Here is a 27,837-nt window from a genome sequence, read left to right as displayed (position 1 = left end):
CCGGTTTACGTGGAATTTTCACAACCAGACATTGCGACGATCCGCCTGAGAACATTCTTCTTAAACAAAATACAGCAGAAGGAATTATTCAGTGCAGTGACATACATACTGTATATTATAATATACAGTATGTATAATAATTAAATAATTATTTAAAAAATTCCGCACTTTCTTGTATACAGGAATTTTCTATTAAAATTTCATTGTAAGTTAATTTATGTAAATAAGACATAAAAGATTGTGACGATGGTAAATTGCTACAAGTGTTTATGGACATCATCAATCATCTTGTCAATTTAAAAAAAAAACGTCCTGTTTCTTTTTAAAGCATGTTTCGGAGACTGGATTCTGTCCCTAATCTATTGGACTCAACTGAGTAGGTTTTACCTGAGGACGGGGACAGAATCCAGTCTCCGAAACGTTGTGTTTTAAAAAGAAACAGGACGATTTTTTTAAAAAATAGACAAGACGATCAATAATGTTCAAAAACATATTACTTGTAGTTAATTTATGTACCTTGAAATATTCCAGATTTTGTCGCTTCTTTCACTTTTCTTTACGCGCCAACACAGAAGAGAATAACTGTTAAATATATAGCTATTTCTTAAATTCCCTCTAAAGTACATAAGGGCGAATGTGGCAGAATAAATATTTGTAAGTATGGGATTTCGAAAGTAAACATACACAAGTTGTACCTTACGAAGAATAAGTATAACATAAAGAAGAAAGCAGTCTTCTGGGATGTGGCACCGTGCAGATGTGGTGTTAACCGACGTTTCGGAGGATACGTTCCTACCAAACGTCGGTTAACACCACATCTACACGGTTCCACATCCCAGAAGACTGCTTTCTTCATGGTCACGGCCGTGAAAACCTCAAATCTTACGAGTATAATATACTTTTATATACAATGACCTATTATGTCCTACCAGCCTGGTTAAGGCACTGTTATTTTATGGTAATACGCGTATGAAATTTTCTAGTGACAAACGGATATATTTATTAGCCAAGTGGAGTTTATTTATCATCGCACTAAGTGGGCCAGTCATGAACGGGCAGTCAGAAAGAATTGGGAAGAAACCCATTACTTGAAGTAACCCAATTCACTAAGATAATTGTCATGATCGCGTGTAGTAATAAAATCGTTGGAACTGCTGTTCCAACATCAATTTTTGTTCTATAAATTATTCAATCAATATCTAGCCAATGAAGATTTCTCTCTTCTGAGCTATAATGCCATATAGTCTAGTGAAGTCAATGGACGTTTCAGCAGAACATATTGCCTCCATCTTTAGGGTCGATGAGTAATCCAAAAAAGAGATCACAACGAAGCATGCAGCAAGAAGCTTCGTGATCCTTCTTGCTTGGCTTACCCTTCAACCTAGAAGATTTTGGAAATATCGTCCTCCGAAACGTCGTTTGCCTTTCACCCAACTACACGAGGTTATGTTGCAGAAAATATAATATTTTATCCCCAAATAATTTTGTATGTTATACACAGGAGACTAAACCTTTGAACTTCGTCAATATACAACCAGGCCCATTCAGTACGTGACACAATCCTCTTAAAATGAGACTGCCGCCACAATGCAGAGTGCATATTGCAGCTTCAAACATAATTAATAGTGAACATCATCATGAATTGTACGTAGGCAAATATTAAAATTGGCATGAAATAAAACTCTACATTAATAACTGTATCCCATTTTGTGTTGAACAGAGGAGAGTAGAATTCTACACCATTCATTACTAATTCACACTGCTATATTTAGCGTAGCATATAGAGCACAGTACTGCTTCGCTATTACGGATTTCTTAAATTATTTGCGAAATATTTGAAATTATACGCCATAGAACACAGTGTTTCGAACAAAATACATAAAACCTATTTTGTTAATGTACAGGATATGGTCAATTTGTTCCGAACTTTAAATTGGATCAATCCAGAGAACACTGATACACACAGATAACATAAGAGTAATGATCTCCCAGGCTACTTTCTTTCTTACTTTCTTTCTTTAAGTAAGGAATGTAGACAAATAAGCGCTTGCTATTCATTTACAGACATCTGAAACTATGATTAAATTATGCGTTCTATACGTGTACGACACAAACGCATGTGGTGGAGGTCTGTGTCCACTAATTAATGAGTCCACATGTTACATCCACCGAATTACTGAATATATTTCTCATTTGGAGTCCACTCTGAGCCGTAGGGTGTTAACTGTGGTTCACATTGATCAAACAAGACCCACAATTTACTCCGAATTGAAAACCAGTTTTACCGGTGTCCTAAAAAGTAGCTCGTCGTAAAAAACCTCCGATAATGCACAAAGCATTGGTATCATTAAAACTATAAACCTTTCTTCACATCACTTCATTATGCGTAAGAGTCGATGGTTTGAAACGCATTTTCTTTTCCTGATTTTTCGTACGTTTAAAGGAAGCTTGTAGGCTCGGTAACATTATACAGAATAAAGAACTAATTATGCCTAATGGCCGTATCATAACTCAAGCGGTTAGTCACTGGCTTCCCACCGCGACTGCCCCTGTTCGATCCCGGGTCTGGTCAAGTGGGATTTGTGGTGGACAAAGTGGCGCTGAGGCAGGTTTTCTCCGAGTACTTCGGTTTCCCTGCCAATCTTCATTCCATCAACTGCTCCACAATCACCCTCACCTATCATCTGGGGCTGGTACAATAGGCCAGAAGTGGCCGCAGTATAAGGGACTTAGTCCCACCCCACTAGCAACAAAAAAAACCCCTTCTAATTAATATGATTTTTGCTTTCCTGCTTTTAAATATGTTAGAAGGTTATAATTAAGTCATCAAGCACTATTAATATTCAGCCTAATATTTAAATGACTTAATCAATCAAGAATGTATAATAACCATCATAATATATTTAAGTTTTGACAACAGCAAAGATAGCCGATTAGTAGAAAGCAATTAATGCGAAAAGCCTAGTAACAGTATCAATAATAAGCACTCAAGTGTGCCCCAGATTAATCAAAATAGTTCGTCCGCTAGTTGTCAAATGTAGAAAACTTGAAATGCATTAACAAAACTTTCATTTTTAAGTAGGGTTGTATTACTTCCAGAGCCAATGATCCTTGAATGTGTATTTCCAGCTTGCAAAAGGTATTACAGTGTAACATATTTATTGTTGGCATGTTAGAGGTTAAAACATAGTAAAGGATCGGTATATAACTAGGAGGAAAAGCAGAAAATAATTAAGACTGTAGAGAATACACTAGGCAGCACCGGAAATGAAAGCACACCGTATCCAACTTAAAATACGTGCATGAGAACGAAAATTCACCTTCATTCCATAAATCTAGACCAGGACAGGCTCAGTACTATTGGGCTCCATATATTTTACACAAGTAACGTTTTATATAGGCCTAAACACTTATCATCGGGATGGGCAGAGGAATGGATACTGTGAGGCCTCACGCGGATAACACTGGTAGACTGCGAGCATTTATTTCCTCTGAATCCAATTTTCTTCCAGGTTTCAATAACAAGGGATCTCACTTCCAAAAACGGAAGAATTACTACTCCAAAACGTCTCCTACATAAATCCAAATGGATTTGTCCCTCTCCGAATAATCATGAACACGGACATAAAAAGAAGAAAAATAAAAGGTAATTTAAAGATACATCCTCCATGCGCTAAGGAATCAGCTTTATCTTCTACACAGACGTACATGTAAGTTACAGATATGCATATTTTAGTAGTGGTTTTCTTCTGCCGGGGGCACGCGGTAGCGTAGTTGGTTGAGGCACTATGCTACAAGCAGGAAGGTCGCTGGTTCGAGTCCCGATGAGGTAGATTTTTTCAATTTACCTAATCCTTCCAGCCGCATTATGCCCCTGGGATCGACTCAGCCTCTAACAAAAATGAGTACCAGGAATATTCTTAGGGGTAAAGGGCGGCCGGTGCGTAAGGCTGACAACCTTGCCGCCATTTATGAGCCGATTGTCTAGAAAATGTGGGAACCTCAACATCTCACAACCTTATGGGTCTCTACGGCCTGTTGCAGGGATACCTTTACTTTTTTTATTTTCTGTTGAGAGACTGTGTAGTATTGTAGATGGTTACAAATCTTTCGGAACAGCTTGTGTCTCCATCTTTATAGTCATATAAAGATGAAAACAACAGGTTGTTGTGGAACATTGAAAATTATATACAATACTATATTGTGTAATAATCCAGAAGGTTACAATCTATATGTTAATGGAACCAGTTCTTAAATTAAATTATTTAGGCTAAGTCCAACATCGGGCAGACAATTCAACTGAGACTCAACCTTATGACAAGACAACAGTTGGCCGTGTCTAGAACACGTCTCAGGGGTAATAATAGTTGAGTATGGAGCGTAAGTGGAAAGTTAGGTAATTGGCAGAAGGAAGTCGAAGTGCCTAGGGAGAAAGCTGCTCCATCACATATCCCATATATCCCGTAAGCAGGCCTGCTCCCTCGGGATTTCAATTGGGAAATCCAGTGAGAAGCAACAGCAGCTTACCCTCTGACGTTGAGATGTAGGTTTCTAGAGAACTCTTAAAATAATTTAAGACGTTAAGTAAACTGAAGTTAACAATTATTAATATGAATTCGAGTATTCTGTAACAGCTGCAAAGTCAAGTTTGAAGTGCAACGCTGAGCACTGTTCATTCTTCCAAAGGAAGGCGAATCACACAGCATAAAGAATTACACGGAAGAAAGGTGAAACGAGAGTTTTTGAAACACCCTATCCAGGCAAGGTTAAAGCTGTAAGGTAGCGGTAAAGTTATCCCTGGGCTTAATTAAGCATATGAGAATGGAGGTATAGCTCCACCATTCGTAACCTGGCCATTAGATTTAGGTCACTGATCAGTTTAACGCCCCTGCGGTTTCATCTACGCGGATACATCCCCCGGAATCCATCGTATAGGGCCGACCATAGTGTCCGCGAGGTCTAGGGCTAAACTGTCTTCGCTCGCTCGAACGCTGAGATCGTGGGTTCGAATCTCACTCAAGGGATGGATGTCTGTGTTTGTTTTGTCCTATGTGTAGGTAGAGGCCTTGCGACTGGCTGATCACTCGTCCAAGTCCTACCATCTGTATAAAAATGATTACGAAACTGTAGAAGAGGCTAGGGCCCAACAAAGAGTTGTAGAGCCATTGGCGAATGAATGAATCCATTGCACAAGAACCTTGGTTGACCCCAGAGTCAGTCTGGAGGTATAGATAAGGGACACATTCCTTGCCCATTCTGGAAACCGAACCCCGACTCCTCGGTTGTCCAGGCTGTAGGTTAATCGCTATTCCGACTGAAGGACAGATCCGTAAAGGGACAAAATGACTGAAGGATGCAGGAAAATTTCGTACCGAAGAATTAAGAAACTTGCCTCTTTCCTTTAGCGTGGTAATGATAATTAGAAATACATTGAGACATAGAAGGGTGCAGGTGAGTATTTTGTTTAGAAACTCGTGATTTATACAGGTCCTCTGATGTTGACGGACATTACTCACCCTAACATTCAATGCTACAAAAGTCTAATTTACCGACAGTGCCGATAAATATACCATAAGTAAAAAAAAAATATTAGAGATTTAATACAAACTGCGGTTGCGAAAGAAAGGCAATAAGCAAGCTCAGCTTCATGTGGCTTACTACACACCTCACTTGTTTAAGAACACGAATTAAACGGAGAGTGGAAGGAGCGAAGTAAGAAGGAAGCCCAGTATTCCGTCACCAGGTGTCCGGAACATTCCACAGAAAGAGCAGTGGCACCTGTCTCCGACATTCGCTTCCTGCTCAAACATTTTTAAACCGTTCCGCCTCGGCGCCCTAAGTCTTTTATTCTCTCCCTGTTTCTCTCTGTACAGCTGTACAGTTCCCATCATCACAACATAAACACACTGATATAGGTCACGGTCAAGTGGTCTGTGGTTTAGCTAGTTAAAGTCTACATCTCACTTGGCATAGAGCAATGTTACGGCCCGCTCAGCGAAACTTGCTTTGCGCTTCTCAGCGGGTCAATGTTGTAACTACGCGGAGCTTCGCTTCTGCGTTGTTTTTTCTTCTTACATTGTTCTCTGCTTTTGTTGAATAATACGTACCGTGAGGTACGGGTGCTGTACGGGACATTCCAACTGCAGGCCTCCTGCAGAGTGAATTTTGCTAATGAAGCTGCTTTCCACACAGACAGCGGCCATTTACTTGAGAGAACTTTAATAGTATTTTGTTCAGATTTTTTAATTTGCAGTTGCTTTACTACACTTCTCCCGCTACGTAGAAGAGCCTACATAAGAAACGTTGGGTTAATTTCCATTTCATTAGATTATTATTATTATTATTATTATTATTATTATTATTATTGTAAGATTTGAGGGTTTCATGGCGGTGACTGNCGGGGTTTGGATTGGTAAATAGATTTATTGATCACTTACAGGTCGTAACTGCAAATAATTATTACATTATTGCTGATTTCCACATTACAAATCATTTCACACGAAGTCATTTCAATCTACATTCTCTAGTCTTTACAGCTCTCCACAGTCTGCTTTTACCGGTTCTCACGGTCTCTTCGCATGCGCATGCGCATTAAAACCAAGCATGTAAATAAACAAAGAACTAAACTAAGGTAAAGTTTTGCTTTTGTTGTCGTTACATTTCTGTTCGGAACATAGATAACTGTTCCATGTTCACTAGCCTCCCCACTACCTATGTCTCACCTGGATACGCCTGTGATACTGATAATGGATGCGGTTTGTAAGTTGATAGATAAATTTGTATACCTGTGCTGAAATTCAAGTGACCTTATTGAATTTAACATTTTAAACCATGTGTTTGTTTCGTTCTAATTTTTTTGAACAAAACAAGGCACAACTAAAGGAATAAAATAAATGCTCTTCATCATAAAACGAGAAATTAAATGCGAACAATTCTGTTGTTTTTGTTTTTGTAGATGTTGTTTTTCATTCGTGTTGAGTCTGTAATTCTCTCCTAGCTGTCGAGTAAAGAAATACAGATCTGAGCTGTATTATTTCTGTTACACTATGAGTATAGGTATATGTGTGTGTGTGTGTGTGTGAAAGACATCTTTCACCTACTTGTCCATACGATATTTAGTTACCAGAAGAAGTAAACAAAGAGAGGAGCAAGTAAGGAACTCACTCCATGGTGCCGAATCGTTAAGAAGAAATCAATAAAGAAATTATGGAACTAGAGGATTTACTGCCGCATTCACAAGATAATACCATCAAAATCTATACACAGCCATATGAATCCAATCAACACTTTTTTTAAACAATTTGGCTGATAGTTCTCCAATACGGTCTTTTTCCTTCAGGTCTTCGTACAGAGATTTCGAACGAATTTGCCACTCTTCCCGTGCATGCTAACTACTCTACCGTTCTTATTCATATTGGCTTTATATCCGTGATAATATTGGGCGAAGAATATAAATTATGAACCTCCTTACTGTACAAATTTCTGCTCCCATTTCTTTCTTAATACCTCAGTTCTTGTTCCAAATATATTCCGAACCCTGTTCCCAAACCCCTTAAATTTATATACTTCCTCCGAGAAGCTGCTATCATCAGTAAACAATACACACGAAAGTTTTACAGAAGGGAGGTAGAGCATATTCTGTTTACACGACATGGATGCAGTTCTCTGATTCAATACAAATTCCTCAAGAGGTCAATCCTGCTTCTCCCGGAGACACAGCATATGCACAATCGGCAATACGAAACAAGTTCAAAATCCAGCAATGGCTGCGTCAGAATATTTAGAAAGAAATCAGCATGACGTCCAGTATATCTTCCTTGCTCAAACAAATTATATTTTAAAATTTTGAGTTATTTCAGCTCCATGATAGCCTTACCAGGAACCAGATTTAGCAACATACCTACTCCGCTTTTATTTACTCGCTTTTCGAACAATTCTAGCCTTCCGTTCTCCTTAATATGCATTCTAACGCTCTCATAATCAGATTTCTATATTATTCACCGATGTTATATTAAGAAGGAGTTTTGCAGTTTGTAACAAGAAATGAAATAAATGTGAGTGGGGAGCGGATAGAAGAATTAGCCTCAGTTATTACAGAGACATCTGCAAGAACGGGGGGGGGGGGGGCTAAGATGTCAGCCTCACAGGACATTCGAACCCCCTTACCTGTATTTTAGTCACGAATGTTCTCCGTATCTGAACACTGAGCCGTGAATCAGTAGAGGTGAAATCTATTCATTCGAAACTTCGGCACTATATGCTTCCGAGCGGACACGCTAGAGTTCAAACCCATTGCACAGGAGACTCAGTCGGAACAAAAGCGATAGGGAAAAGATACTGCCTGTCTGGTTGTGAAACCCATCATGTCGCATCCTTTGATAGTAACATGTACCTTCAAGGTACAAACATGGAACGCAAACGAATATGTATGCTTGCGTTCAGATATACGGCTTCAAGTGGTGTATTTTATTAGAGTTGTACAGTAAAATCTCGCTGTAACAGACTTGGATATAAAGGACAAAATCTGGCGGTGTACAGTTGTGTATTTCTAGAGATATTGAGGTACTAAGAAGGCTTTGTAGTCAGAAAATTATTTAAAATTAAAAAGAACCTCAATATAAAATTATTTATATAATCACATTGTGTGTTTCCATGCTTGTTTCGTGTACTGGCTATGTTTCCTGTGGTGTTCTTCCGTAAATACCCTTCATTGGGATCTAGCGGACATCGATGATAACGTCACCCTGTCTCCCTTATCAGTCCGTTATAACGAGGTTTTAATGTAGTTTGCTAGTCGCGGTTCCCTTTCAAAATATACTTGGTGTATGATGACCTTACACGGTACTGCAGCCAGATTAGACCGGTAGGGGCATCACGTTCTGTCTTCTGGTCATGCCGCGCGAGATAGTTCTAGACTTTAGAATAAGATTACTTTTGAAATAAACATTAAATGGGGAGGAAAAGTAATAATGGCATGTAATCGACTTCGGGGAGGGAAGAATAAAAGAAATTTTGTGAGGTGGAACGTGTGCTACATCACAGGGCCGATAGGTTTGCAATAATGGGAAAGCAGGATTTTGGTCGGCAGAAAGGAAAGCGGAAAAATGGGAAGAAAGGCAGTGTAGAATGAAAAGAATGAAAGAAAAAGAACCTTACTGCCAAATTTATTGCAAGTTCGCAAAACCGCAAATGAATTCTCTCCCCTTTCAAATCCTTTATTTCTCTCTGGAGACATCATTTCTTCTTCCTTCTTGGTCCAATCTCAGCGCACACCAATATCTCAGACCAGGCGAGGTGCTGTCGCCCCCCCCCCGCCACTCCAAGCCATTACATAGTACAATGCTTTAATCCAAATGACACGACAGCGTTAGGACCATGGCCCCTCTCCCTCTGATGCCGGCTTCTCTATACTCTATCTTCATATATTTAAGATTTTTTCTCTAATCCTGTGACCAAGCTCGAGGTGATGTGCGCATGCGTCACTCATTATCAGAGGGGATCTTGTGAGAAATCAAAAGTATCAGACAAAGAACACCGGATCGAACTGCAAAAGCTATGCTGGAAGTGTAGACTAGGTGCGATACTGCCGCCCTTGGACAAAGTCTGCACGACTCAGTGTTGATCTGATGATGCAATCAGTCTTCGACCTAGAAGCTTTACAATGCCTTCTGCACAATAGAACTGTTGAAAATTTCTCCATGGACGTAAGCTGCAAATACGTTACTCTTAACTCTGTTACTAAGCCGATGAAGAGGGTTTAGGCCTAACAGCACGAAACTAGGAACAATTAGCTCAAGAGTCAATATTTTTGCTGTAAATAACCATTCATGTTACTGTCATTAATTGGTGTTACATCTATATACTGAAATTGTGAGATTTAAAAATTCAGGATAAATATGAATAAGAAATGCCTGCTTCTAACTTTTTAAACTATAAGTGATAAGTCCAATTAAAGACAATGTTATTTATCATTATTATTATTATTATTATTATTAGTAGTAGTAGTAGTGTTCGCTGTTGTAGTTGCAGCTGTAGTAGTAGTAGTAGTAGTAGTAGAAGCTATAGTTGTATTAGTAGTAGTAATAATAGCAGTACGGCATTATCATCTCCAATGCTAGCAGCTATGAGTCGAGTCGAGTCGAGTCGAGTCGAGTCGAGTCGAGTCGAGTGATGTCATAGTGTTAATATATATGTAGAAGAACCGGGTTGATGTGACATACCCAAAGTTATTTCCGAAACATTAATAATATTTCTCTCCTACTTCTTCTGAAAGGGGATTATCATAGACCGACACGGCGTTATATACACACATCCCCTCCTTGGCACTACAGCCCCAGTGGGCCTAGTCCTACTTCCATGAACTCCGTTCACTTCGGTTTTTCTAGATCTTACACATTCGATAGGACTCGTTGGGCGAGTGATCAGCTCGTCGCAAGGCCTCTACCTGTACACAAACATAGAAAAACGCACACAAACATATGACATCAGTAGGATTCGAACCCACGATCCCGGCTTCCGAGCGAGCGAAGACATTGCATGCCTTAGACCGCTCGGCTACCGTGACCGGCTATATACACACATACACTCGTATAATACTCGTACAATCAGTTTAACTCAGAGTCGTTCAGCTAAGTCAGCATCGCAAAGTGAAATGACTAAGTAGAGAAGAGTAACGACATTTAAATTTTTTTACCTTCTGGAACTGAAACTGTCTAAAATAATACCATCCTACAATCGCAGCATGCAGCAAGTAAAACTAATTAATAAAGGGTCCTGCAATTTGCAAGAACAATTACTTAATATCCATCTTTTGGTATGATAATATTTCATACATAAGAAAAATAGCAAATAGCAGCCTAGCAAAATAAGTGTTCCTTTTCAGTTATGTGGTATCAACTAAAGAACAGACAGGACAGACCACGAAATTATCAACAAAGCACCTGAACAAATTTCTTGCATGCTAATGTTATAAATATAAAAAAAAATTGCGAATATACAAAGCTCCTGTTTGTAATTACCCAGGCAGCGAAAATATATATTACAGAAAGTTATGCATAGTAACAAATTAATTTTCTGTAATCCCACTTTCTCTATTAATTGCAGAGCCTCCGTTAAGCGAGAGCCATTCTTCGATACACAGCCTACTTTTACATCAAACAAAAAAACGAACTCCGTGGCCTGTAGTACGAAAGCGAACTATACCAACCGAGCGACCGCCGCTTGTCGGCGAGGTTAGGTGATCTAGTGGTCTGAGTTCCTGGCTACAGATCCAGAGGTCCCGGGTTCGATTCCACTCAGCCTCTTGAGGTTAATTGAGGAACTATTTCACGGAAATATGGGCTGTGGTCTATAAAACCGAGATTAACGGCCGTAGGGATCCCTTGCGCTGACCACGCGACACCCTCAATCCGCTAAATTTGGCACTACTTTTACATTAAAAGCGAAAATTGTAATTAAAGAAAAAAATATTATTTTATTTCAAATACACAAGTTTTGTTTCGATATTTAATGACTAGGTTTCTGGTGTACAAGCATCATAAATACAGATAGAAGAAGTACTATAATTTATGCCCTAACAGGATGCAAAATTATTTTTTCCAATATCCGAAGACAATAATGCTGGCTATCTACCAATTCAGCTCACAGATCTACAGGCCTTCTATGGAGCCCCACAATTCTTTATCCTGCTGAAAAGAGCCCTAAAAATTATGTCATAACATTCAAGTATCTAAAAATCAATTTACAGAAATATTACGATGGAATATTTTATTCCACTTTCCTAAAGTAAGTTTATGCATGAAGCATTCTGTGTATGTGTCTCTCTCTGTGCGTGCGTGCGCGAGGGTGTGTATCCTCCCCTATAAACTTTTGGAAGCCTGAAACAAAATTTATAAAACCATCTCAACGACATGTTTCATAAATCCCTCATATCAGCCTGTTTCAGCATGTGTATTCCTCCTATTCTTTCTAGTTTATATCAGAGAACCTTGTTATTAGATCAATGTTTTATTGAAACGTACATATCAATTTATATTTAATCTCCGATTACTCTACCTAACACCTCTTGTAGGTATGAAGAATTCTCTTGTGGAGTAAACACATTATGGTGCTAGATTTCAAAGAGAAACGACCAGCGTTAAAGCGTCTGGAATTCACTGCCCTTCTCGTCTTCCACATTCCTTCAACAATCGATACAGACCTGTGCAAAACAATTCAATTATCAACGCGTGTAAAGCACCACCTCGTTTTGGAATTAACAATTACATCAGCGATGTGTTTTTATTTCTTCCGTTTACATCTCATCATCCTGCCAAATACACCGTTCTGATTCAGAAAAACTAGACAGCTCACTGTCCCCACATCTTAAATTTCATTGAATGTAAGGTTTCCTTTCAAATACAGTCGATTCCACTTTGCAATATAACATAGACCTTGTTCTTTTTATTTACACGAAGAATTTTGTAAAATTCAAAGCAGACAACCCGTATTTCCGCGTTAATCAAAGGCGATATGCTTCATAAATACAGTAAACTAACGTACGAAATTCCAAGCGTGAATACAAAATACGATTTGAAATAAACATGAGTAAATTTTAGAAGAATGCACGTTTCACGAATAAAGAAACACTCTGTGATGTACAACACTGGATCGATAAAGGGCCACAGATCTTCGGGATTCGGTGCGAAGATGACATATTACCTGATATGATTTGTGTTTCTCCGAAAACTTAAATCAAATGTCTAAAAGTCTTCAACATAATGAGTCGATGTTACAGCAAAGAACCAGTCACGAACTCACTGCGAAGTCAGAAGTTCAAAGTAGCCACACTTTATGTTACTAATCCTTTAATGGACCAGTGGTTATTACAGGTATTGTCTGCTTTAGCATATTGAAATTCCTCATTCTGCCCACAGAGTGCATTTGTGTGTTTCTCACAATTAACTGCGACTCTCTCCCTCAAGGAGATGTAATATGTTTCCCGTGAATTACAAAATGGATTAAAGTAAGTAAAAAAATAAAGCTATCCCTGTACCAGGCCATGAAGGCCCATAGGGTTGTGAGGCGTTGAGGGTCCCACATTATCTAGACAATCGGCTCAAAGATGGCGGTAAGGTTGTCAGCCTTACGCGCCGGCCGTGTTTTACTAATTATGTATTTCAGCATCCTGTTGCAATTGTTTAACTTAAAGTCCATATATTTATCGTCCGTTAATATTGCAACACTTGTTTATTCACTACTTAATTTTAATTTTATTTTAACATTATACTCCCCAGGAAAATTATTTAATTAATTCCTGGTACTCATTTCTCTTAGAGGCTCAGTCGACTCCAGGGCCATAGTGCGGCCGGAACGATTAGGTCACTTGAAAAAATACAATGACCTCATCGGGACTTGAACCCGCGAACTTTAGGCTTGTAGCATAATACCTCAACCAACTACGCTACCGCGTGCCCACACGAAATGAATTATTATATATTATTCAGAAGAGTTTTCGTATTATTTAGAAGGGTTGACTGGAATGGAAAGGTCCAGCAACAATTTACCCGGCCGACCGATTAGCCTTAAGAGTTTAAAGTGGTCCCATAATTTAGGTGAATATAATTTCCATGACTTTTGTCTACTTTTTCATTACGTAACTCAGCTAATTGCGCCGGTCACGGTAACCGAGCGGTCTAAGGCACGTACTGTCTTCGCTCGCTTGGAAACCGGGATCGTGGGTTCGAATCTCACTCATAGATGTTTAGTTTGTATGTGTGCGTTTTTCTATTTGTGTACTGGTAGAGGCCTTGCGACGAACTGATCACCCGTCCAATGAGTCCTATTGAATGTGTAAGATCTAGAAAAACCGAACTGAACGGAGAAGTTCATGGAGGTAGGCCTAGGCCCACTGGGGCTGTAGTGCCAAGGAAAAAAAATCAGATAATTGCCCGTATATTTCGACAATACCATAACAATTCTTAAAAAAATTCATTGTTGTTCATTATGAAAGAATTATGGTCAGAGAGACTTATGCATGGTCAGCGTGCTGTTACACTTATTACCCTATTCACCATTGTAAACCCCATCTCCCCAAACCACCGTTTTTTAAAAAAAAAATGTATATAATTTTTCACTGCACAGTATATATTTTCCCCAGAATCTGTCAAATCCGCTGCCTCCATTGTCATCACTGGGCCAACAAGAAATTGATTCAACTCTGCCCGTTTATCGCAGAACCAACACCTGTATAAGTATATTACAGTTCGAGGACCCTACTGCAGGCAGCACAAATTCTTTAGTAGTTCCGGCATGGTGAGTGCACGAGTCCAGTCTGCTTTCCTTGCCTACAAACGTTGGCACCAATACGTAACATTTCGCTGTCCTACTACAGAGAGTGCAACATCCTTAGTTGTGGCATGGCGAGTGAACGGGGGCGTTCAGTTTCAGAACATGCGCCTCCTTCAGTTTTAGAATATCAGTTATACCTGAATATCCAAATAAAACAATAAAATGCTGTTAGCTATTCATGGGATGATTCCAATCATTCCGATGGAGGGGGGAGGGGAAATATATGACGCCATGTCTCGCGTGTTCCCCCCACGCACATATGTGCACCTCGGCGCCTCTCCACTTCCATTTATCATTCAACTGATGTATGACACGCGCGGCTAGGTCACACAATTTGAGCTCGGGAACCTTAAGAAAAACAGTAGATGATGTAGTTCTAAAGTTTGAAGAAATCCATTTTATTATTATTATTATTATTATTATTATTATTATTATTATGATTATTATTATTGTTATTATTATTATTATTATTATTCTGACTGTCACAGAGTGTGAAGCTATGAATTTAGCCACTCCTTACACGTATAAGACCTAAAAATTCTACTTTTCCGCATGCGTTTTCTAATTCTTTAGAATGTTCTATTAAGAAGAGAAATCAACACTTCAGAAGATATAGGAAATTAAAATCTGATCACCACTAATAGAGTTTTATCTTAGTATCGCAAACTGGTTAAAATCACAATTAAAACTGACAGATTTCGTTAAAATCTGCAGATGACAATTTGAAAAATAAATATAAAAACTTTTGGAAATATGTGGTCTAAGTTCAAAAAGAATGATTTTTCACCTAACTCAAAATTGGTTAAAATGTAATAACACAGACTCGATGTATTTTTTAAACCTTTGAGCATTATTTTTCTTCGATTTTTTACCCTTCCTCTTCTGCTATTATTCAGAACCATGCTTGATTTACTTTCTCTGATTTTTTAAAAGTTCCTTCCATTTTCAGCTTCGACGTTAAGCATGCGAGTCCAAGTCTCGGCCTCTTGCAGCCCGTCGGTCCAGATTAAATCCTAAGTTTCTCATTAGGGGCTGCTCACAGATTTCCTCCCTTCCCTCTGGAATCAAGTTCTTAATATTATTTCTTACGAGGGAAGTTTCCCACTCTGTGGGAGTAAGTGGCCGTCGTGCCTGTTGTCAAGAAAGGCAAGAGTACTCTAATTAATAATTAAAGAACAGTAACAATTTTAAATATTTTTTTAAAAAAATATTGAAAATATAATTCATAAACAGTTCTCTTTTTATTTTAAATTTAAATTTCACCCATCTCAGTATGGTTTTATTAAATCAAAGTCTTCCGCAACCAATTTACTTACTTTTTTTTTTTAATTGCCAGTGGGGTGGGACTAAGTCCCTTGTACTGCGGCCACTTCTGGCCTATTGTACCAACCCCAGATGATAGGGGAGGGTGATTGTGGAGCAATTGGTGCTGGGCCTGTCCAGAGCAGTCATTCTCAGGTCCGAATGCTACGGGACTGACGACCACATTTCACTGTCTCAGATTTGAGACTCCACCAACCTGGAAGGCCAGGTCCCCGTATTTATATCCTCCAGGAACAGGGTGATCCGATTATACCCCTCAGGCAATGGGTTCCATTTTCGTCGCCTCCTACGACTCGCAGGGCTACGGGCTAGGATTTCGGTACTGTAAGAAGTCGTTACCACGGATATGCCTTTGTCACAACTCAGTTATGCGGAAAGGTGATCATTGAAAAGTTCGATACCAAGCAATCGAGTTCTGTAGTTGACTGTGTTAGGAATGTGTTTACCTAGGAACGGATCCCTCTGTTGACTTCCTAACCTAGGAAACGTGTGTGTACCGAGCCGTTGTCTAGCTATACGCGTTACGATATTACAGTTCCAGAAATTGCTTGTTTTAGTATTTTGTGTTTTTTGTGTTTACTCTTTTTTTAATTGCCCTTTCGGCTATCAGTCAAGTAAAAGCAAAAATTAAATTGAAGTGAAAATAATTACTTGAATTTACTTGTACTCATGCTCCTAGTCACGATTTTAGGTGCAAGAATTCTATGTTGCTACTGACTCTGTTCATGTCATCAGGCAAAACACAAAAGAGATGTGCACTACGTTGCCATATTGATGACGATTCGCTTTACCTTGCGGTTCCTATACAGGAGACACCAAGATTTGTGTCTCAGCTGAAGAACACGAAGATACACGGCTAGTCTTCAGATCATAGTAAAGTTTACAATTGTTTATTTAAATCACACACAAACGCTGAAATCTAAATAAAATGCCGGAGCCTGTGATTCGGTATTATATTCTTAATGTAATCTGTGTATTCAGTATCTATTGTACTATGTTTAAAAGCATGTAGGTGTGCGTTATGAAGTTTAACAAGAAGTTCTCTGAAAAAGAAGAACTAACCGCTTACTTTCCTTTCACAGTATTTAGAGTACCTGATAAGGTACACAGAAAAATAAAACCTCTGGAATATATACGCAATGAAGTCAATAAAACACAAATTGAGAGGCAACGGTGTTGATACTGCTGATTGGAGGAATTTATGGAGTACGTCGTTTAGATGGCCTCAGGTGATATGATATACACACCAAGTTTCATGCCGATTGGTTCAGATATCCAAGTAACATTAAGGCTATTAAATCAACAATTTGAGAAGTTTAAGTGTTGGTATTACTGACTGTACGGGGTCATGATTACTGCGTTAAGTATGCCCCACGTGGCATACGAATTTTAATGACGGTCGGTTCAGGCATTCAAGTAAGATTAAGGATACAACCTCAAGAATTTGAGAGACTACTGTGTTGGCATTATTGTGGGGGGGGGCTTATGAATGATGTGGCCTCAGGTGGCATGATATACATACCGAGGTTCATACAGATAAGTTCAGGCGTTCAAAAGCTCTTAGAGGCAATACATAAGCGGACACACAGACATTACAGACAGAAAGATGATCTTACAAGCCTAATCTTATTTTTTTTTCAAAATAAGGAATGTCGGCTACAATACTGATCGGGCTTTAAGTTCAACTGATGAGGACTTCTACCCTGTAGACGCAAGCAACCGGTACCTCTGAAAACTCGGTAACTTTCTATTAGACTATAAGAAGACAGCAACATCGATCTATCATCCTTTCATTAATTCATCTAGGGCATAACTTGTACTCTTCTCCAAGTATAATTAGAATGATCAAGTCAAGGAAGATGAGGTGATCAGGGCATGTAGCACGAATGGGGGAGGCGGGGAATGCATATAGTATATTGGTGAGAAAGCCAGAAGAAAAGAGACCACTGGGAAGACCAAGGCGTAGGTGGGTGGACAATATTAAAATGGATCTTAGAGAGATAGGATGGGATGGTATGAACTGGATTGATCTGGCTCAGGATAGAGACCAGTGGAGGGCTTTTGTGAACACGGTAATGAGCATTTGGGTTCTAAAAATGTTGGAAAATTCTTGGGTGACTGCACAATTGGCGGCTTCTCGAGAAGGGCTCAGCTCCATAAGTAAGTAAGGTTGAAATAAGATATTTCTAGGAGTGCCAGCAGCAGCCGCAAAGTATAAAACTTAGTTTCTACTTCATAAAAATGTCCTAAATATGCAGTAATCTTCCAGGGAACAATAAAGTAACAAAACCTATATTCATGCAACAAGCAACCACACTAAAGACACCAAATACTACTTTGTTTCACCACTCAAATATCGTCGCAGCGTCCCTCGTGTTCAAGTTATGATACATGACTGCATTACATAGATTCCTTTAATGAAACCATAATTTCTTATTAGTTCATTTTAGCTCAGCACTTGGCAGTCAGTTCTGTGAAGAGGGGCTGAGGGAGGCGTGAAGTGGTCGAATCACATGAGCCTCAAACAACCAGGGATAATGACCACGCACTGGTGGGGAGTATCAGAGCAGTTGAATGCGATGGTGCAGCGGGAGACCACCGCTAGAAATGTCTAGCCTTGTCACACTGCATCATATGGTAATTGCAGTGGGTGGCTTAAATGGTATTATAGACAAGAGTTAAGTTCAAAGTTTGCGAGCAATTCTCTGCAATGTAATCAACACTTTAAGGATCACTGTTATTGTTATTACACTATGTATAGTCTAGTAAAATGAAATGAAAATAATATTAAGAAGCTGTCTACCAAACATCTCTGCCAGATTAAGTGAGATTATGAGCATATTCACGGATTAAATGGATAATGACCGGTGCGCTCAGCTCACTGAAAACGAATCATCCTACTTCATTTGACAAGCAAATTGTGTTTCCTGAGTCAAAGGACATATCTAGAAAATAGCTACTGATAGTTATAAAAAATATCGTCAGTAAAAAGAAATATTAAGCGTACTTATCACTTAGCATAACTGGCACTTAACTGATAAACGAGAAGATGAATACTCTTATATTAACCAACGCCATGGAACAATGTTGTTTCTTAAGAAGCTAATAATTCCTCGCATTGTATAACACATGAAGGTTTTTGTCCTACTCACAACAGTCCACTATTGGTCTCTGTCATAAGTAGCATGAATCTTATCCTCGCATACATTCAAGGTCCGTTTTAATATCATCAAATTAAACCCAGATAGTTTTTGATCCGCCTGACTCATCATCCTTGAATTTAAAATTCTTTATCGGGATCCGTCGTAACACAACAATGAAACGGGCTAGGTCAGTATCACCTTAGCTACATGTTTCGGCTTTTAAATCCATCATCATGCAAATACATGGCTACTACACTCACAAACTATTGAACTGCATCTCAGTGTGATGGTACAATGGAGCTGGATATTTGACAATTTGAGTTTACCGTCATATTAATAGGCTTAACGTTTGAAGGGTCCAAAATTTTGACAATCTGCACAATGCAGTTTTCTCCAGCCTTCTGTTACTGCCTCTCTCTTAGGTGCAACTACATTTCCCACCGCCCTGTAGTCAAACTCTAAAACACAATCATGGCACGTGATATAGTGGACACATATTATACTTGAATTCCACCAATTATATGCTAAGTGTTGACAACATTTCTTCTCCCAGGAAAAGAATTAACATATATCGAAATTTGGTCTGGCCTGAAAATGTGGTAAATTTCACACAGACTGAGATTTCGATAGCTGCTACTCCTCTTGGTGGCATAAGACGCAAGATAGGCCTACATATGATCGACAAAGAAGCCTAAAATGACAACTGACAAATGGCAATTTACTCCTTGAGACAAATGTCCACGCGTTTCCAGCGTAGTATCAGAACACAGCTCTCCAGTTTCATATACATAACTGCTTTGTATCCAAGACAATTTTAACCATGGTGCAAAATTCTGTTTGTATTTTACACGGGATATTATAACACGCATTTATATGTAAGTTATACTGAATAATTCTTTTTTAATTTTTCCTCCGGCAGTAATGAGAGTACTGGTAAAACTGTGCTGTTCATTCAAAGGTAGACAGAATTTGAACAGTGTGCGCTTCTCTATAAAACTGTACAGTATATTAAAATTTCAACAAAATATTAAACATATTTTGTTCCTTCACAGAACTGCACAGTAAATTTGAACTTCATCAGAATGTTAATCGTACATGTATGTGTGTTCCTTCACAGATCTGCACAGTATATTCGAATTTCAACAGAATATTAATCATTTTTGTGTTCCTTCACAGATCTGCACGATACATTCAAGCTGCAACAGAATATTAATCATATTTGTGTTCCTTCACAGTACTCCACAGTAAATTCGAACTTCATCAGAAAGTTAATCGTATTTGTGTTCCTTCACACAACTGTACAATATATTCAAACTTCAACAGAATATCAATAATCATGTTTGTGTTCTGCAACAGAAGAGTACAGTGCATTCAAACTTCCACGGAGTTTTAATTATATCTGCATTCATATATGTCATCGCGACGCAGCTGACTAAGAACTAGACATATATTTAGGAAACATACATACATACAAATACAGCTCATTAATTTACACCGCCACTATCAGGTTTTTAATCCCTGGAATGTAAATCCTGAAAACGATTGTATGTATATTTTTCTTCATTCTCATTGATGTCAGAAACCTGGCAGACTGTAAATTAAAGAATCCTGAATGTAGTACCCAGAAATGTTGCAAAAAGTAACAGAAGGAGTCGAAGACAATATGCATGACTACACCAGCACAGACTTGCCTGTATGTTACTCTGACTGCACAAAATAACTGGGTCTAATGCGTAGGAGATTATTCATACAAATAGACACTAACTGAACTCTCTTCAGCAGTGAAATTATTTTTATAACTACATCATCCGCTCATTAAATGTTCAAGTTATGAGATAGCTCTCTGAATATCCAACAAGATACTTACGTAAATAAAGGTGGACTAAAAATGACTGAGATTAAGAGTTTTTGTTAAGAACTGAAGTCAGTAGAGCTTATCGGTTTCCTATCCAGAATTGTCTAAAACAAGGAGATGCTTTATCGCCACTGATTTTTAATGCTGCTATAGAATATGTCATGAAGCAGGTCCAGGAGAACCAGGTGGAACAGGAATTACATGGGGTATACTAACTGTTGGTATACGCCGATGATGTGAATTTGCTGGGTGATAATATGGATAGCATAAAGAAAGACATACAGACTTTAACAGACGCAAATAAGGTAGTTCATCTAGAAACAAGCACAGAGAAAACCAAGTACATGTTGCTGTCTCGTCACCAAAATGCAAAGCAATATCATGATATTAAGATATGTNCCTCCGAAACTCGGTTAACACCACATATACACGGTGCCAAATCCCAGAAGACTGCTTTCTTCAGGTAATAGATTGTTCGAAAAAGTTGCACAGTTCAGATATATGGGAACGACTATAACAAATCAAAACCCGATTCAAGGGGAAATTAGGAGAAGACTGAATTCGGGTAATGCTTATTACCATTCGGTACAGAACCCTTCGTTTTCTCGTCTGCTGTCTAAAAATATAAAAATTAGAATACACAAAACTATAACGTTGGCTGTGGTTCTGTATAGGTCTGAAACTTGGTCTCTAACAATACGGGAGGAACACAGACAGAGTGTAAAATTTGAGGTTTTCATGGAGGTGACTATGAAGAATGCCGTCTTCTGGGATGTGGCTTTATGTAGATATTGTGTTAACTGAAGATGGAGGCGATTTGTTCTTCCGAAACGTCGGTGAACACAATATCTACATAAAGCCACATCCCAGAAGACGGCATTCTACACAGGAGAATATTTGGACCGAAGGGAGATGAAGTGAGGGAGGTTGGAGAAAACTGCATAATGAGGAGCTTCATAACTTGTACTCTTCTCCAAGTATAATCAGAATGATCAAGTCAAGGAGGATGAGGTGGGAAGGGCAGGTGGTATGAATGGGGCGTAGAGGAATTCATATAGGATATTGGTGTGAAAGCAAGAAGGAAAGAGACCACTAGGACGACAAAGACGTAGGTGGATGGACAATATTAAAGTGAATCTTAGAGAGATAGGATGGGATGGTAAGGATTGGATTGATCTGGCTTAGTACAGGGATCAATGGAGAGCTCTTGTGATGACTGTAGTGAACCTTCGGGTTCCATAAAATGCTGGGAGGTTCTTGAGTTGCTGCAGAATTGGAGGCTACTAAGAAGGATTCAGCTCCACGAGTGAGTGAACACTGAAATTATTGTCATGAATAAATACTGCCGGAGTCAAAGCCAGTCAATGAAATATCACACATTTAATACGTACAGATGAGCTTGGACCGCCAATGAACCGTTTGTGATTTCAAACGGAAAAATATTCGAATTACTCAGTTAAGTTCTCACAAAGTAAACTTACGAAATATTGGCTGCATTTGCACAGCTCTCTCATTCAACAGAAATATGTAAGGCATTTTCTGCGACCCATAGGAGTTAAGCGTAAATCCAGGTTCATATTTTGGGCTATTAAATACAAAGTTGTATGGCCCGTACACTCACCCACAATTCAAGAATAATAACGGGAGAATTTTAGTGCTATTACCTCCTACTTCCCAGAAACAGAGGGGTGAGTTCGAAATACCTACACAGGCACGATTCTGTAATTTGTTCTCGTAACAGGTCTCACGGGACTTCGGTTGCTTTATTATTCAGATATATGTGTATTATCCTCTGTTCAAAGGACAATTAAACATCTCTACGTGTGCAGTGAAGTAGTTTCCTGTGGTAACTGATAATTCGTGTAAAATAACGACCCTAAATTTTATCTGTCAGAGTAGAGAAATACAACAATTTTCAGTAATAACCGTATCTCAACCACGCAGAAACACGTTTAATATAACAGAAAAGGATTGAAGTGCTCTGTTTAGGTTCATACGCATCAGGTACTTTTATCCGAAAATCAAAATTCGATTATGAATTTATAGCCATAATGCACGTATTGTGGTGTTTAATAAATATCCACCATGCATTAATACACCTCTGAAGCGGCGATATAGCGAGGTTACGGAAAATCCAGTAACCAGGGTACGGCTTTGTTATGTACTGCCAATACAGCAATTTAGAAAATAGAAACATCACCCAAATTTGATAAATCATTTCTTCTCTTTTACACGCAGGTCCCTTCTATTGAATTACATATCGTTTTTACATTAAACGTACTGGGTATCGTGTATACAGACATACCTTCGAAACTATTTTTATCTCCAATAATAGAACAGAAGAACGCAATTTCTAAGCTATCGTGTAATTCTAAACAAATACTCTATTCATTTGGCCTTCTATCCTATCTCAAAATGAACGTAAATCTTACTCCACCTTATATTTGGATGCATATAGTTCCTCCCTGTAAGAACTTCCAATTCACTATTCTATCTTCACTAAAATAAATAGCGAACTTATTTTCATTATAATTAGCTGCCGTCTAACGCGGATTTCCTTATGATTCAAATCCAAGACACTCATTAAAAAAATTGTATTGGATGTAACATAACAATATGTCCACTTTGCGTATTCTATATCTAACTCGGCCTTTGAAATAAAGAAATATTGCAGTGATAAAACACACACTAAAATTTGGAAGTAAAATATCATTCTCATTATAAATTTAGCGTGAAGTGGTTTGAATATATGCTGAAAGGAGTAGCTACAACGCACAAATACGTGTTCATGAAGAGCAGCGTTTAGCGTATTTAGCCAAAATCCACACTTGAAAAATGTTGAAATTAACCATTACCATTTGTAATTATTAACGTCCACTTTTTTAAGCTTGTACTAACGACGTTTTAGCGTTGAGATCATACACTCGTAGCGTCGATGATAGGATGATTACTGAACGTTCAGCATTTGGTGGAATGAGATCCGATAGGGGAGCTCAATTACTCGGGGGGCACCCGTCCCAGTGTCGCTTTATTCATAAAGAACACCAACTAAACTTACATGGGATCGAACTCGGGCTACCGAGGTGGGAAGCCTGAGACTAACCTCCTGAGAACTTTCATGGTCCTCTGCATAGAAGGAAACATTTATATGGGTATAACTAAGGGATTTGCGAAATATTATTTCCTTACACGTCGTTTAAAAGCTGTACCAAAAACTGCAACGGATCCGAGCGTGACTTCCAGAAGGTACAAAAAGCAGAATCAAAAATGGAAAACAGTTTTGGATCTGAGGTCTTCATAACGGTCGGTATGAAAAGTATTATCTTTTGAGTTGTTAGGCCGTCTAGTCTGGTAGAAGTTTACTGATGATTCGCGAAGAATATTGTCTCAATCTTCAGGTCGAAGATTAAAAGAAGCAAGCAGCCATCAACCTGCTTCAGTAAACGTCTACAACACTATACGTGACCACTTTCCAGAATACAATACTTTTCAAAGACAAGCAAACTGAAGAGCTAGCGATTTTCATGGAAATAATTACAGGTCTAACTCTCCGCTCTAGTTCGTGGCACGATCCATACGTATTGATGCACACATACAAAGAAAGACAGCTATCCAACACAGGAGTTAATGTTACGTCCAACGGAATCTGTAATGAAGCCAGGAGTCATATCACTAAATTATTACACCCCAGCTGTCTCTTTCTGAAGACACACATAATTATTTCCTGCTTACTTTACAAAACAAGGCAACAAAGACAGCGAAACCATCACAGTAATAAATATGATTTCAGTTTCGCAAGGCTCCATCCTGCCTGTCACCAGATAGCTCGTTGTATCACTGAAAGATGAAAGGGACCAGCCTTCAGCAATACCTTGCGTTCTTCTTTTTAAGCCTCAGCCTGTTATGACCTTATGAACTGCGACAGACTTGTTAATAAAAGGGAGAAGCGAGATATGTTTTGACGAAAGAAACAGAAAGCCTCTCGAAGCCAGGAGAACGAGGAAGAAGCATGTGAATTAATACAGAACCTGCAGAATAATGATCCTGTTAACAAAGAAACTTCAGTACAGACGGTACATCAAACTGGTGAACCATTGCTGGCTTTATATTGCATATAGCCCTACATATATCACGTGTATCCATATTCAAATGAAGTATCGTAGAATTTTGCAGCTGTCAAAATACAGATGAGGCACTGCTGAACTTAAAATGATCAGTATTCGAAAAAAAAATGATTCTTTGAAGCTCTACGACAATTGTTACTTCATGACACGAGTACTGTGCTGGACTTCGTCCTTATCTGTAAAAAAAAGTAAAGCTATCCCTGTACCAGGCCGTGAAGGTCATAGGGTTGTGAGACGTTGAGAGTCCCACATTTTCTAGACAATCGGCTCAAAGATGGCGGTAAGGTTGTTAGCCTTACGCGCCGGCCGCGCTTTACTGTCCAGGAAAATTATTTAATTAATTCCTGGTACTCATTTCTGTTAGAGGCTGAGTAAACCCCAGGGCCTAGTGCGGCTGGAAGGATTAGGTCAATTGAAAAAATACAATGACCTCATCGGGACTTGAACACGTGACCTTCCGGCTTACGTATATTTAATATTGTTGTGGTTTATGCATTTGGTAGAACTGCCGTCTTGAGGTGACTATCATTACACCGAGGAATTTATTATTGGCTACTATGCTAACCACCATATCAACCCAGTTCTCAGTGTATAAACCTACTATTGAAATTTTCCTGACTTGAGCCAGACTTTAGCCGCCATTTCTGAAAACAGAGAAATAGCCGACCGATCGCCTGGGGAAGAGGGCAGAATAGAGATATAGAGATACAGTTTAAACGCTTTGTACGTGAAATATACCTCGCAAAATTAACAATGTCTGCAAGAGAATTAAAGTTACTATAATGAATTTTGTTGAACTCTGAAAGATGGAAGAGGTTTGCAGCTGCATTACCTACATACGTAAATGATTAATCACTGAAGTACATTAAGACACGGAAATGAAATACCAGAAATAAACTAATGTGAAGTCAAAGAAAGACAGGCAGCCATTCTCTGGAGACCAATCTATTCTTTTGTAGTAGATGTAAGAAAGGGTATGCTTCATATTACATCCGTCAACTTAAATTACCTAATTTCACTTACGTGCTGTATGGTAATATCTTCGAAAACAGCAAGGGAAAAAAACATGCAGTACTAGGTGCAATATGTATCTTGTATTCATACACGCAAATCTAAGGTCTGAAGGAAATTGCTCCTCGTAATCTCCAAAATATGTATTTAACATATATTTAAACTTCACGCAAGGATTTTAAAAATATTTTAATGCATTTTGGAGATAAATAGTACCACAAAATCCCACTGAAATCCCGTCATTCAAGACGATGACAAGATGACATTTTTAAGAAAACATGTCTGGGAATTTGAGACATAGTTTATTTATCTCATGTTACTGCCAACACATCAGTCAATAACAGTCAAATTGGAGGATCAGTGAATAATTCCGAATAATTGCCTCAACTTCAAATTCATTCTGACCCCAAACGCTTGCGGCCACAAGACGTCGTGTGGTTCAGAGTTACAGCATGCACATCCGTCAGATGAATGGCTGCACTTATATTTGTAAGCCTGGAGGAACATACAGGTTCGTCCAAAACTGATATGCCTGCGTAAATTTCGCTGTTTCTTTCGTGTTAAAAGACAAATGTTGTGCTCCTGCTTACCTAACTAAGCATTATGCCATGAAGACGTAATAGGGAGTGGACATAGACTTCATGTTTTCTTGATCTCGGCAGTATTTGCAAGTGAGTGGTCAGCTTCACACCCTGGCCGTTTTATTCCCCGGGAATGGGCACCCGTTACCCATTAGCCAAGAGACTGGGTGGGCCCCAGAACCGGCCTAAACGACGCATAGAGGAGAAAAACCTTGCACCTACCAGGACTCGAACTCCGACCCCTCGGCAGTCCAGGCCGCAGCCAGTCGCTATACCGACTGCGCTATCCCAGAGGTTATGAACACTCAGCATTATGCAAAACAAAATCAAGTGAAAATATAATGTAACGTGTATTAAGGGTTTGTGAAATATTCTCTCAAAAATATCTGTAACTAATGCACACTTTTGGAGAAGTTCATGGAGGTAGGCCTAGGCCCGCTGAGGCTGTAGTGCCAAGGAAAAAAAATAATGCACACTTCTTCAGATATCTTCAGATCACATGATATCAGGAAATTGTTACAAATTGAACTTCTCCGTTCTGTATTTGAAACCAAGACCTTCCGTACTAAGAATCTCTGTCTTCTGGGATATAACGCCGTGCAGTCCGTTTAAATGTAAGCGAAGTGTAGGAGTAATGTGTCGTCCTTATCTTCAGGGACGAACGATAAGACAAGCAAGGAAATGACATGAAGCAGGTATCTTGTTACCCTAAAGGCGGAGGCGAAATTCTCCTGCGAAATATCGGTTGATTTTCAACGGACTATACTGCGTTATAGCCCAGATGATAAACCTCTTCATTACCATCTCTGTGAGAATATCAAACCCTAGATAAGAATTCGATATATTACACAAGAGATGTCCCTATTACATCCCTATAACACCATGCCAGTTTCACATATCGTACTACTCCTCGAAGAGAGGAGCCTGATTGGTTAATTACAAACATTACGGCAAACAAGCCTCTTTGCTTATCACCCCCCACTGCAAAGTACTGTAGGTGCTGTCAGTTTAAATTGTTAAACGAACTCTGTAGTATATACACAGCCGCTAAATAACGTAAAATGAACTGGTTATGTTAATTTTGCTATCCAAACCCTTTGCATTTGTAAATAACTGTCTATTTACAGCAGATTATATTTTTCACTAAATATTTATCCGGATGAAATCACGTGATTTATGCCATTATAATCCCCTGCACACCATTTTGCGTTATTTTTCTGTCTCCAAACGGGATTACTCACTCACCGCTATGCACCACAAAACAGGTCCAATGGAGTATAAAGGGAAGTACAGTGACTATCATAATTATTATTCCACTGAACAGAATCATCCTTAAGAAAAAGCCACTTAGCTTGTCGAGAAATTCCTCGCCTTACAAGTGTCTCAAAGGTTAATTAGTGTTAAAACGAACTCGCCATTGGATCGGAATAGTATGTTTGGATCATGGTAGTTCTTTTCATAATCATCATCAT

The sequence above is a fragment of the Cryptotermes secundus genome, unplaced genomic scaffold, assembly GCF_002891405.2.
Source record: "Cryptotermes secundus unplaced genomic scaffold, Csec_1.0 scaffold319, whole genome shotgun sequence".
NCBI lineage: Eukaryota > Metazoa > Arthropoda > Insecta > Blattodea > Kalotermitidae > Cryptotermes > Cryptotermes secundus.
Note: the sequence above shows the minus strand (reverse complement) of the source record.